Source organism: Octodon degus, unplaced genomic scaffold, assembly GCF_000260255.1.
Source record: "Octodon degus isolate 3935 unplaced genomic scaffold, OctDeg1.0 scaffold00010, whole genome shotgun sequence".
Lineage (NCBI taxonomy): Eukaryota > Metazoa > Chordata > Mammalia > Rodentia > Octodontidae > Octodon > Octodon degus.
In genome coordinates, this window is record NW_004524586.1 from 12,284,008 (window position 1) to 12,294,156 (window position 10,149).

Genomic DNA, 10,149 nt, shown 5'->3' on the forward strand with positions numbered 1-10,149 from the left:
CATCCCCGACACCACACGCCCTGCTGGTCCCACCTTGGGTGTCCTGAGCTAGCCACTGGGCATGGTGATGCATGCCTGTAACCCCAGCACTGGGGAGATGGAAAACAGGAGGATTATTGTGAGTCCAAGCTGTGTAGCAAGGCCTTGTACCAAATACATGTAACAAAAAATAAATAAATAAAAAGATAAATAAATAAAATAAGTTTAGGAAAAGAAGAAGTTGAATTATTATTTGCATGTGACATGATACTCTCCATAAAATATCCCAAAACCCTACCAAAAGACTTCTAGGTTTAATAATCAAATTCAGTGGCTCAAGTGGAGACAAAGTCAACACACAAATATGAATAACATCCCTAAACATCAATAATAAACTTACTGGGAGAGAAATTATGAAAACATCACACATCATAGTATCTTTTTAAAAGTGAAATGCCTAGGAATCAATCAGATAAAGAAAGTAAAAGACCCCTAAATCAAAAACTATAGTACTCTGAAAAACGAGATCACAGAGAATAACAGAAAATGGAAAAATATTCTCTGTTCTTGGGTAGGGAGAAGTAGTATAGTGAAAAGAACCATACTCTCATTTTTTTAGACTTAATTCTGTGTGTGTGTGTGTGTGTGTGTGTGTGTGTGTGTGTGTGTAAAAACCCTTTATGTTGTAGTTATTGCTGGAGCTTGAGTCCTCTGGACAGAAACTCTGGTGTGGGTTTTCACAAGATGGTTGGTGAATTCCTGATAGGGTGACTTGATGAACACAGTCTCTTTCCACAGGTAAGGAGTCAGATAGCTGTAGGTCTTGGAGATGGCATCAAAGGTGGCCTTAGCAAAGTTGGCCAAAGTAGCAGGGCAGCCCCTAGCTGAGGAGTAGCAGTCATCAATACCAGCCATCAGCAGCAGCGTCTTGGGCACAGGGGCTGAGACAATGCCAGTGCCTCTGAGGACAGGGATCAGATGCACCAGCACAGAGCCACAGCAGCTGTCACCTTGCAAGGAACCGTGTGGGGCTTGCCGATCTTGTTTCTCCAGTAGCTTCTTCACATGGGAACAATAGAGAGCTTGGCTAAGATAACGGCCCTGCAAGTGGGAGTGGCTACTTCCTTGGAACACTATACCCAGGCCAATATGACCACTGTAGTCCCCAGTGGTGACAAATGCTTTGAATCTGGTCCACTGGCCAGCACAAGTTTGCTTCTGCATAGGCATGAACTTCAGAACTTAATCCTTGAGGGATGTGCCCAGGAAAAAGTCAATAATCTTGGACTTCTTGATGGGTAAGGAAAAAAGGTAAATTTCTTCCAGGGACTTGATTTTCATGTCTTTGACCAGCTGTCCCAGCTTGGTGATAGGAATCCACTCTTTGTCTTTGGCCTTACCACCGCGAGCCCCACGGCCTCAACCCCTGCCCTAGCCTCTGCCATGGCAGTGACCTCAAAGACCACAGCCAAAGCCTCCATGGACGCCACTGTGGCCTTCCATGCCTGGGCCCTCAGGGCCTCTGTTCCCTCCCACTGCACAGGCCTTATCAGCCATTTGGAGTTTACCAGAAAAAGAAGCCATACTTCCATTGTTAGACAGATTTAATGCAATCTCAATCAAAATTCCCACACATCTCACAGAACTAGAAAAAATAATCCTAAAATTCATTTGGAACCTGAAGATAACCTAAAATATCAGAGATTTCTGCACAATAACAACAAAACAGAAGGCATCAAAATCCCTGATTTGAACAGAGATATATTAAAGATGTGTACTATAATCCCAAGACTCTGTCCTCTATAATTCATGAAAAGAGGTATAACTAGAAAAATAATAGAAGAATTAAAATAGAAAATTCCAAAGTTCTTTATAACACAAAATAGAGTCAAGTTTTACTTGGGACAAGGTCTCATTATGCAGCTTGGGCTCATAGTGAACCTCCTGTCTCAGCCTCCCAAGTGCTGGGAATACAGGCCTGCACCACCACACCCAGTTTCAGTGGCTGGCATGGCATGCCCAGGGTTCCAGGGTCGGCACAGCGTGTGGTACTGGAGATTGAACTGTATCCTTGTTCTTTCCAGGGAGGAACTTAGACTGTTGAGCTATTTCCCCAAGGTAAAGGTATTTTTAAAATAAAATAGAGATAAATAAATTACATGAAAATGACATAGTGGAAGACCAATATAGAACTATCCAGTTGACTATATAAAATGTAAATGGGTTAGATAGTTTACCAAAAGCAAGTCTTGCAAATCTGGAAAGGGAAAAAAACAAAAATAAATTAAATAAAAATTATAAAATTGGTGCTTTCAAAGCAAAGAAATAGAGTGAAAGTAAAAGGTAGAAAGAAGATATACAATGTAAATAAGAACCATAAATAAACTATTGGTATGATTTAAATACGAGAAAACACAGGCTTTAAGACATGCAGTATTAGGGCCAGCCAAATAGCTCAGTGGATTAAAGCACCTGCTTAGGCAGACGCAGGGGCCCACTTGGAGTTTGACTCCTGGGCACACTGAGACAGTGATTGTGACTGGCTGTGGTAGGGTAGGCCTGTAATTCCAGCACTTGGGAGGCTGTAAACAGGCAGATCATTATGAGTCTGATTTATGCTGTGAGACCCTGTAGGCCCTGAAGACCCTACCCTAAATTAAAAAAAAAAAAAGACATGGAGTTTGTCCATGACTAGGAAAGATACTGCACAAGTGATGAAAAGATAATATATTGTTATGGTTTGTGTCTAGTCCCTTCAAAGCCTCATGAGATCATACGGTGAGAGTGTGATTAATTCATAATCCAATGCTGGGATTATGGGTGTGAGTATTGCTGGGATGATGGGTGTGAGTACCCACCCTGGAGCAGACAGTCTAGATGAAGTATTAGGGAATGAGAGAGGCTTTTTCTCTCCTGCTGCTGCTGCTGCTGCTGCTGCTGCTCCCACTGCTCCTTCATTTTTTTCTTGCTGTTTTGCTGTTTTCTGCCACAATGAACTGCTGCCCTCTGCCATGTTCCACCCTATCTTGGGTGGACTTGAGTATGCACTGAAAATTCCACTAACTGTGAGCTAAATAAACCTTCCCTTCCTTAATTTTGGGTGTCAAGTATTTTGTCCCAACAATGAGAGAAAAGTATCACAGACATACATCAAGAAGCAACAAACATTGTGACAGGTAATTTTATCATAGCGGTTCTTCACCTCCTGAGAGAAATAAATTCTTAGGAACTTAATTTTTCTGGTCCTACTGTAAATGATACTTTTTGCCTAATATTTTTTTCTCAGTGGGCCTATTATTAGTGCATAGGAATGTTATTGAGGTTTTTTTTTTTTTTAAATATGGTACTGTTTTCACGTATTTATTTTGGTTAGCCTTTCTGAATCAATAATTAAAAATAAATCTGTTTGACTTAATGGTATTTACTGATCTGAAAATTATAAAAGGAGTGTTAGTTGATACATTGTGTCAACTTGGCTAAATCAGCTCTGGCAGTTCTTAGCATGGGGGCCTCGCCCTGCAGGTGGGCAGGGTCCAGGAATTGAGAAAGTCTTCCGGCTGCCCTGCGCCTCTTCCGTGGAAAAGTCCCAGTCTTGGAGGAGCTTGATCTTGGCACCACTTTGGAAGAGCTCCAGTCTTCACTGTAGAGTGCTGGTCTTTGCAGTCAGCGTAGAAGGAAGAGAGAGGCTTGATGGACGCTGCAGCTGCTGCTCCTCCTCTGCTCTTCATCGTTTTCTGCTGCATGAATTGCTGACGTTTGCCTTGGATGTTATTGAGTTTTGTGTGACTCTGTATTCTGCTATATTACTGAATTTGGTTATTGATTTTAAGAGGCATCTGGTGGATATTTTGGATCTATATAGTGGATCATGTCAACCACAAACAATGATAATTTGTTGCCTTCCTTTCCTTTACATAACTCTTATTCCTACTCTTGTCTAATTATGCTTGATAATGTTTTGAGTGCTATATAGAACAAGAGTGGTGATAATGGACATCCTTGCCCTGTTCCTGATTTTAGGAGTAAAGTTTTTCTCGATCTGCTGTGATATTGGTAGTTCGTTTATCATAAAAGGCTTTCAAGAGATTGAGAAAATGTCCTTCGGTATCTATTTTCTTCCACTTTATTTTTTATCATGAAATTGTGTTAGATTTTATCAAAGATGATCATATGATTTTATTCCTTGCTTATGTTGATGTGATGTACCATATTTATTGATTTGTGTGTGCTGAGCCATCCTGGTATCCTTGGATGAAGCTGAATTGCTCTTTATGCATCATCTTTTGGATGACTTGTTGCATACTATTTATTAGTATCCAGAAAAGAATTTGTGTACCTATATTCACTAAGGAGATTAGCTATATTTCTACTTATAATTTAAAAATTTTATTTCTCACTAGTATTTTTGAAGTGTCCTGCTCTAAATCCTTTCAAACAGTCTAAATATTCTTTCCTTAATTTATCATTTATATTGCCTCTCTCTATATATATAACTTCAATTAAATAATTCTTTTAGGACCAAAAAAGAGAGAGATTGGTCTATTACTCTCTTCTTTGGTTGAATCTTTGTTTGGTATTAGAATTAGGGTAGAGGTGGATTCCAGGAATTACTTTGGGAGCATTCCTTCACTTTCAATTTCATTAAAAATATTAAGGAATATTAGTGTTAACTCTCCCTGAAATTTTTATATAATTCAAAATTAAATCCAACCAGACCTGAGCTTTCCTCAGTTGCTCAGATTTCTGTTTTATTACTATTCCAAATACATTGCCTATTGTGAATTATTCTGAGTTTTTAAATCTTGTTGGTTCAGTTTTGATAATTCCTACGCAGCTCAGAATCTATGCCTTTCTTCTGAATTTCTTATGTATTGGTACATAGGTTTAAGAAGTAATTAATAATCTTTCTTGATTTCAGCAGTTTCTGTCTTCATTCCATTCTTTTCATTTCTAATTGCACTGATTTGGGGTCTTTTCTCTTATTTTTCTAGATAAATTAGCTAAAAGTTTGTCTATTTTGTTTATTATTTGAAAAAACAAATGCTTCAATTGGTTTTTTGTGCATTTTTGTCTCAATTTCATTGCCTTTTGTTCTGCAGCTTGTAATTGCCTATCTTGTACTAGCTTTGCATTTGGAGTTTCCTTATTTTGATAGGACCTTAAGTTGCACCATTAGGCGATTTATTTGGGAAAGATCTCTATGACAGAAACTACAGTACTCTGAAAAGGGAAATTGTAGAAGACATCAAAAAATGGAAATTTATCCCATTTCTGGATAGGTAGAAGCAAATAGTGAAAATTGACATCCAGTACTTCTAAAATTGCTGTGATTTAACATAATACTAGCAAAAAACCCAATAAAAATAAATTGAAGTCCTTTGTAAGAAAATGGAGGTATCTTGAGACCATAATGCTAAGTGAAATAAAGCAGACACATGAGCTTAAACACCACAAGATTTTTCTTCTATGAGATAACCCTTATATATAAAGATCAAAATGAAAATAGAATAGGAAGTAGAGAGATAGATCATGTTCAAATGGAAAATAGATCATTAGATGGGGGAGGGGAAGGGAAAAGAGGTGAAAAAAGAAATTAAAATGTGTCATGTTGTGCACCAACTCCACACCAGGAATGTAAACATGTGCTGCAAACATGCATTACTAAAAAACTTACAAATTATAATCACAATGCCTCAAATGCCTCTATCATAACTGAGAGAGAACTATAGATAGAAAAAAATTCAGTTGAAACCAGAGACTTCAGCACATTTTCTCTAACTGGTAGAGACTATAAACACTGAGTAAAATATAGAAGATTTGATATTGATACTAACAAGCACCTTAACCTATAAATATTTGTAGAGCCCAATTTGAATGACAACCAAGCTTTTTTCCATGTGTCATACAGATGGAATCAGCACTAAAATGATGAGCTACTTAGTTCCCAAAACAAGATTTTGTCAACATCAAAAGATTAAAATCTCATAGTAAATCCTGATGACAAGTAAGTTAAACCAAGATATCTACAACAAAACATTACAGTCCACATATCTCAAAATTAACCAACTGTACTCAAAATAATTCATGAATACAGGAAGAAACTACAAGGTAATTGATAAAAACATCTTTAAACTGAATAGAAATTGTCTCAGTTACTTTTTCTCATTGCTGGGACAAAATACTTGACACCTCAAACCAAGGAAGGGAAGGTTTGTTTATCTCATACTTTGTGGAAGTCAATAGTCAGCAGGTTTCAAGGCACGGTGGCAGATAGCAGAGGGCAGTGGTTCATGGTTCAGAAAACAGAAAAAGAGCAAGAGCAAAAGGGAGAAGTGGCAGAGAGCAAATCATTTTCCCTTTCTTACGTTGCATTCAGACTATCTACCCCAGGTCAGGTGTAGCACTCTGGCCCATAATCCCAGCATTGGATCATGAATTAATCCCAACCTCTAGAAGTCTACCCCATGATTATGTAAGTCTCTTTGGGGGCACATCTAGACACAAGCCATAAAAGAAATTAAAAGGCAATATATAAAAGTTTAAAGAGGTAACTAAGAAAATACTTAGAAAAAACTTTTGAAACTTAAGTGTCAGTATGAGAAAAAAAAATTAATAGTGTAACTTCCTGCCTTGTTTGAGAAGAAAAGAATGAACCTAAAGATATGAAAGAAAATGTTAAGGGTATGAAAACAATAAGAAAACTCAGTGGAATAAAAAATGGAATAAAGGTAAAGTTGGATCTTTGAACAAATGAATCAAGATTGAAGAACCTACATAATAAATATAGATAAGACATACATCAAAAGTACCAGGACTAAAACACAAAACCCTACATGTTTTGTATATGGTAAGATGATAGCAAGAGCACATTTAAAATAATATTCCATAAGTTAATGTGATACATCAGGTTGAAAGACAAATTATTGAACTGTATGAAATACGTAACAGCAGGATCCAGGGGTTCGATCCCCAGGCCTGTCTTGCTGGCCCCACCTCCAAGGCAAACCGAGATGGCAATAGCGACTGTGTGTGCTGGCATTGCCTGTAATCCCAGCTCTTGGGAGGCTGTAAACAGGCAGATCACTATGAGTCTGAGTTAGTAATGAGACACTGAAACCTGTAGACCTTTCCCTAAAAATAAAATAAAATACAAAAAATAAAATAAAAATACACAATAATAACCAAAAATGATCCAGGAAAAACTGAAACCTGGAAAGAATAAAAAATGGCTTTGAGCAGGAAGCAGCCTGTGGCAGGCCTGCTCATCCTGAACACAAGGAAGGCTTCAGACCACTCTGGGTGAGATGCTGGGGGATGCACTCCTGGTCACTGGTGCCCTACAGGGAGCAACCTCCAGACTACCACACTGACAGTGCAACTTCCACACTTACAGTGAACTGGCAGCACAACAGAAATATAAAGGTCAATAGAACTGATACAAAGCCTAGAGATAGAGCCCTGCATATATTCTTTAATCAATTGTTGACAAAGGTGCCAAGACAATTCAATGGAGAAAGGAACATATTTTCCCCAGGTAGTGATGAAAAAATGACAGTATACCAAAATTATCCTAAAATATTTTGTAGATATAAAAAATTAAAAGCAAGTTTTTTTTAACTTCTGGAAGGAAACAGTAAAACATCTTTGCCATCTTTTGGTGGTCAAAGGTTTCTCAGAAGAACCCAAATGCATAACATATATGACAAACTTCGAAGCCAGTGCCCTTTCTATCTCTATTTGAAGGTGAGTTTCCCCCATTCTCATGCACAAGTGGCAGGCTGGGAATTGCAGTGCAAGTGGTGTAACTACCACTGGGCTTCTATTCACATCCAAGTTCTGCCTCAAGATAAATCTACTAATACTGACTAGTGCCAAAACTCCTTAAGATTTTTAAACCCGAAATAGTCTTAATGATTAGAAGAAATGAAATAATAACATTGTGTTAGTTGATACATTGTGTCAACTTGGCTGAATCTGCTCTGGCAGATCTCAGTGTGGGAGCCGAGCCCTGCAGGTGGGCAGGGCACAGGAATTGAGAAAGGCTGCCTGCCACCCTGCCCAACTTCCTGTTGCCCTGCCCCGCTTCCGGTAGAGAAGTTCCAGTCTTTGGTGGAGCTTGATCTTGGCAGCCACGCCACTTTGGAGGAGCTCCGATCTTCACTGTGGAGCGCAGGTCCTCCCAGTCAGCGCAGAAGGAAGAGAGAGGCTTGATGGACACCGCAGCTGCTGCTCCTCCTCTGCTCTTCGTTATTTTCTGACCCATGAACTGCTGATGTTTGCCTCAGAGACAGCAGAATATGGACTGAACCCTCCAGTAACTGTGAGCTAAATAAACCTTTCCTTCCTTCATCTTGAGTGTGGGGTATTTGTCCCAAAAACGAGTTAACGGTAACTAAGACAAACATGATAATATTAAATAAGAAGAATCACTCTGGGCAAATCTAAAATATGTGACAAAATGTCAAAATTAGACATTATCATTATTGCCCTCAAATTAAGCATAGTTGAGTGGACATATCCTGAAGTGGTTTTTAATGTAGAAGCAGAGTGTACGTGTGACAAGGGAGGAGCACAGAGGTACTGGCCAAGAAAAGCATGGAACACAAGCCATGGGCAGTAGTTTTGCTGAGGCAGAAGGCAAAACATGCCTTCTAAGACATGGCATTTTGTTCTGCTTTCTCTCTGACCCCAGAGCATGCAGTTTTTTCACTGTGAATATCAAAACAGCAACAAGAGAGAAACTTCCTCTCCGTTGGGTGTCCAGAACACAACTTCATGCCTATCCTACCTTGTCACAGGGAGGAATGAGGCACCTGCTAAGTCAGAAGGTGAGAGAAGAAGGTGATTGGATGTGCTCCCAGACAGCGGACCCTGCCAGGCCACAACACCGCTTCACATTGCTCATGAACACAAAGGTCTCAAGTACTGTAAAGACTATTGGTATTATACAACTATGGCTCTACAGTTAGAAGTGACCCTTCTGAGGGAAACAGGCTTGTTTTGACCTTGACCAGCACTGACACTGGGAGGAGCGGGAACAGTAGGAGCAGAAAAGCAGAGAAGAACATTAAGAAAATAAGCAATTTGTCTTGTTTTGTTTTTAGAAAGGATCCCATGTTAGGCATTCTACCAAAAGCAAATTAGAACGCAAACACAAAGCCTTCAGAATCTGGGTCAGCCCATCAGCCCCTCACCAGAACTCTAAGCAAAAGGTCATATTGAAAGTATCTGAGTCACTTTTATCATCATTGTGAAAAAATACCCAACACGCACTATTCTAAAGAAGAGAGGTTTGTGTTGTCTCACAGTTTCAGAAATTTAAGTCCCTGGTTGGCTGGCTCCACGGCCGAAACTGCATGGTGAATGAGGGCCACAGAGGAAAGCCGCTGTGTGGTGATGGTCAAGAATCAAACCAGAAGGAGCTAGGAAAGGAGAGGCAGCTGTCCAGGCCAAGCCCCCAGTGCCCCCTCCCAACCAGACCCCACCTCCTAACAGCACAGTTGCCTCTGACTTCATCCAATCCACTGCTGAGTATTACATCCCTTTGATGCAGTCGCCTTCCAAGAACGCAAGCTCTGATCACAGGAAGGCTTTAATGGACATTCTAGATCTAAGCAATAACAATGAGAAATCTAATTTCAGCAGCAGTGGTGACTATTGTTATGTTCAATGTGTACGTTGTAGGACAGCTATGTCTTTCCCGCATCCATCCCAGAGTCTTATAGATTTCCACACGATTGTCATCCAATTACTAAAAAGCACAGGAAAGGCTTACTAATTAACAAAGTCATCCAGCTCTAAATTTGGTATTGCGATTCCAGTTGAGACCACTGAACACCCAAAGTACACACTTCCTGTGACTCCACACCACCCTCCAAATCACCTCCCAGGCAGATAGGAACATATACACAGAAACACTGTTTTACACCACGTGTGTCCCAGAAAAGCCAGATCAACATAGATGCCCAGCTCAGAAAAGTGTAAATACATGACACATTCCAGAATAGTCAGATTCAGCCTTGAACACAGTTCCTATGAGTGTGACAGTGACATGTCAATGCTTTTGACAGCTGATTAAAAATTCAAAACAAAATTCTCTAAAATCGCATGCATAGAAAAGAGAAATATCCAACTATTAACAGCTATCATTTCTTTTTTTTTTAAAACAAC

At 39.5% G+C, this 10,149-nt stretch overlaps 1 pseudogene; it reads right to left on the reverse strand.

Moving 5' to 3' along the window:
* Positions 1 to 657: 657 nt before the first annotated feature.
* LOC111815027 lies at positions 658 to 1,443 on the reverse strand (annotated as a pseudogene).
* Positions 1,444 to 10,149: the final 8,706 nt, after the last annotated feature.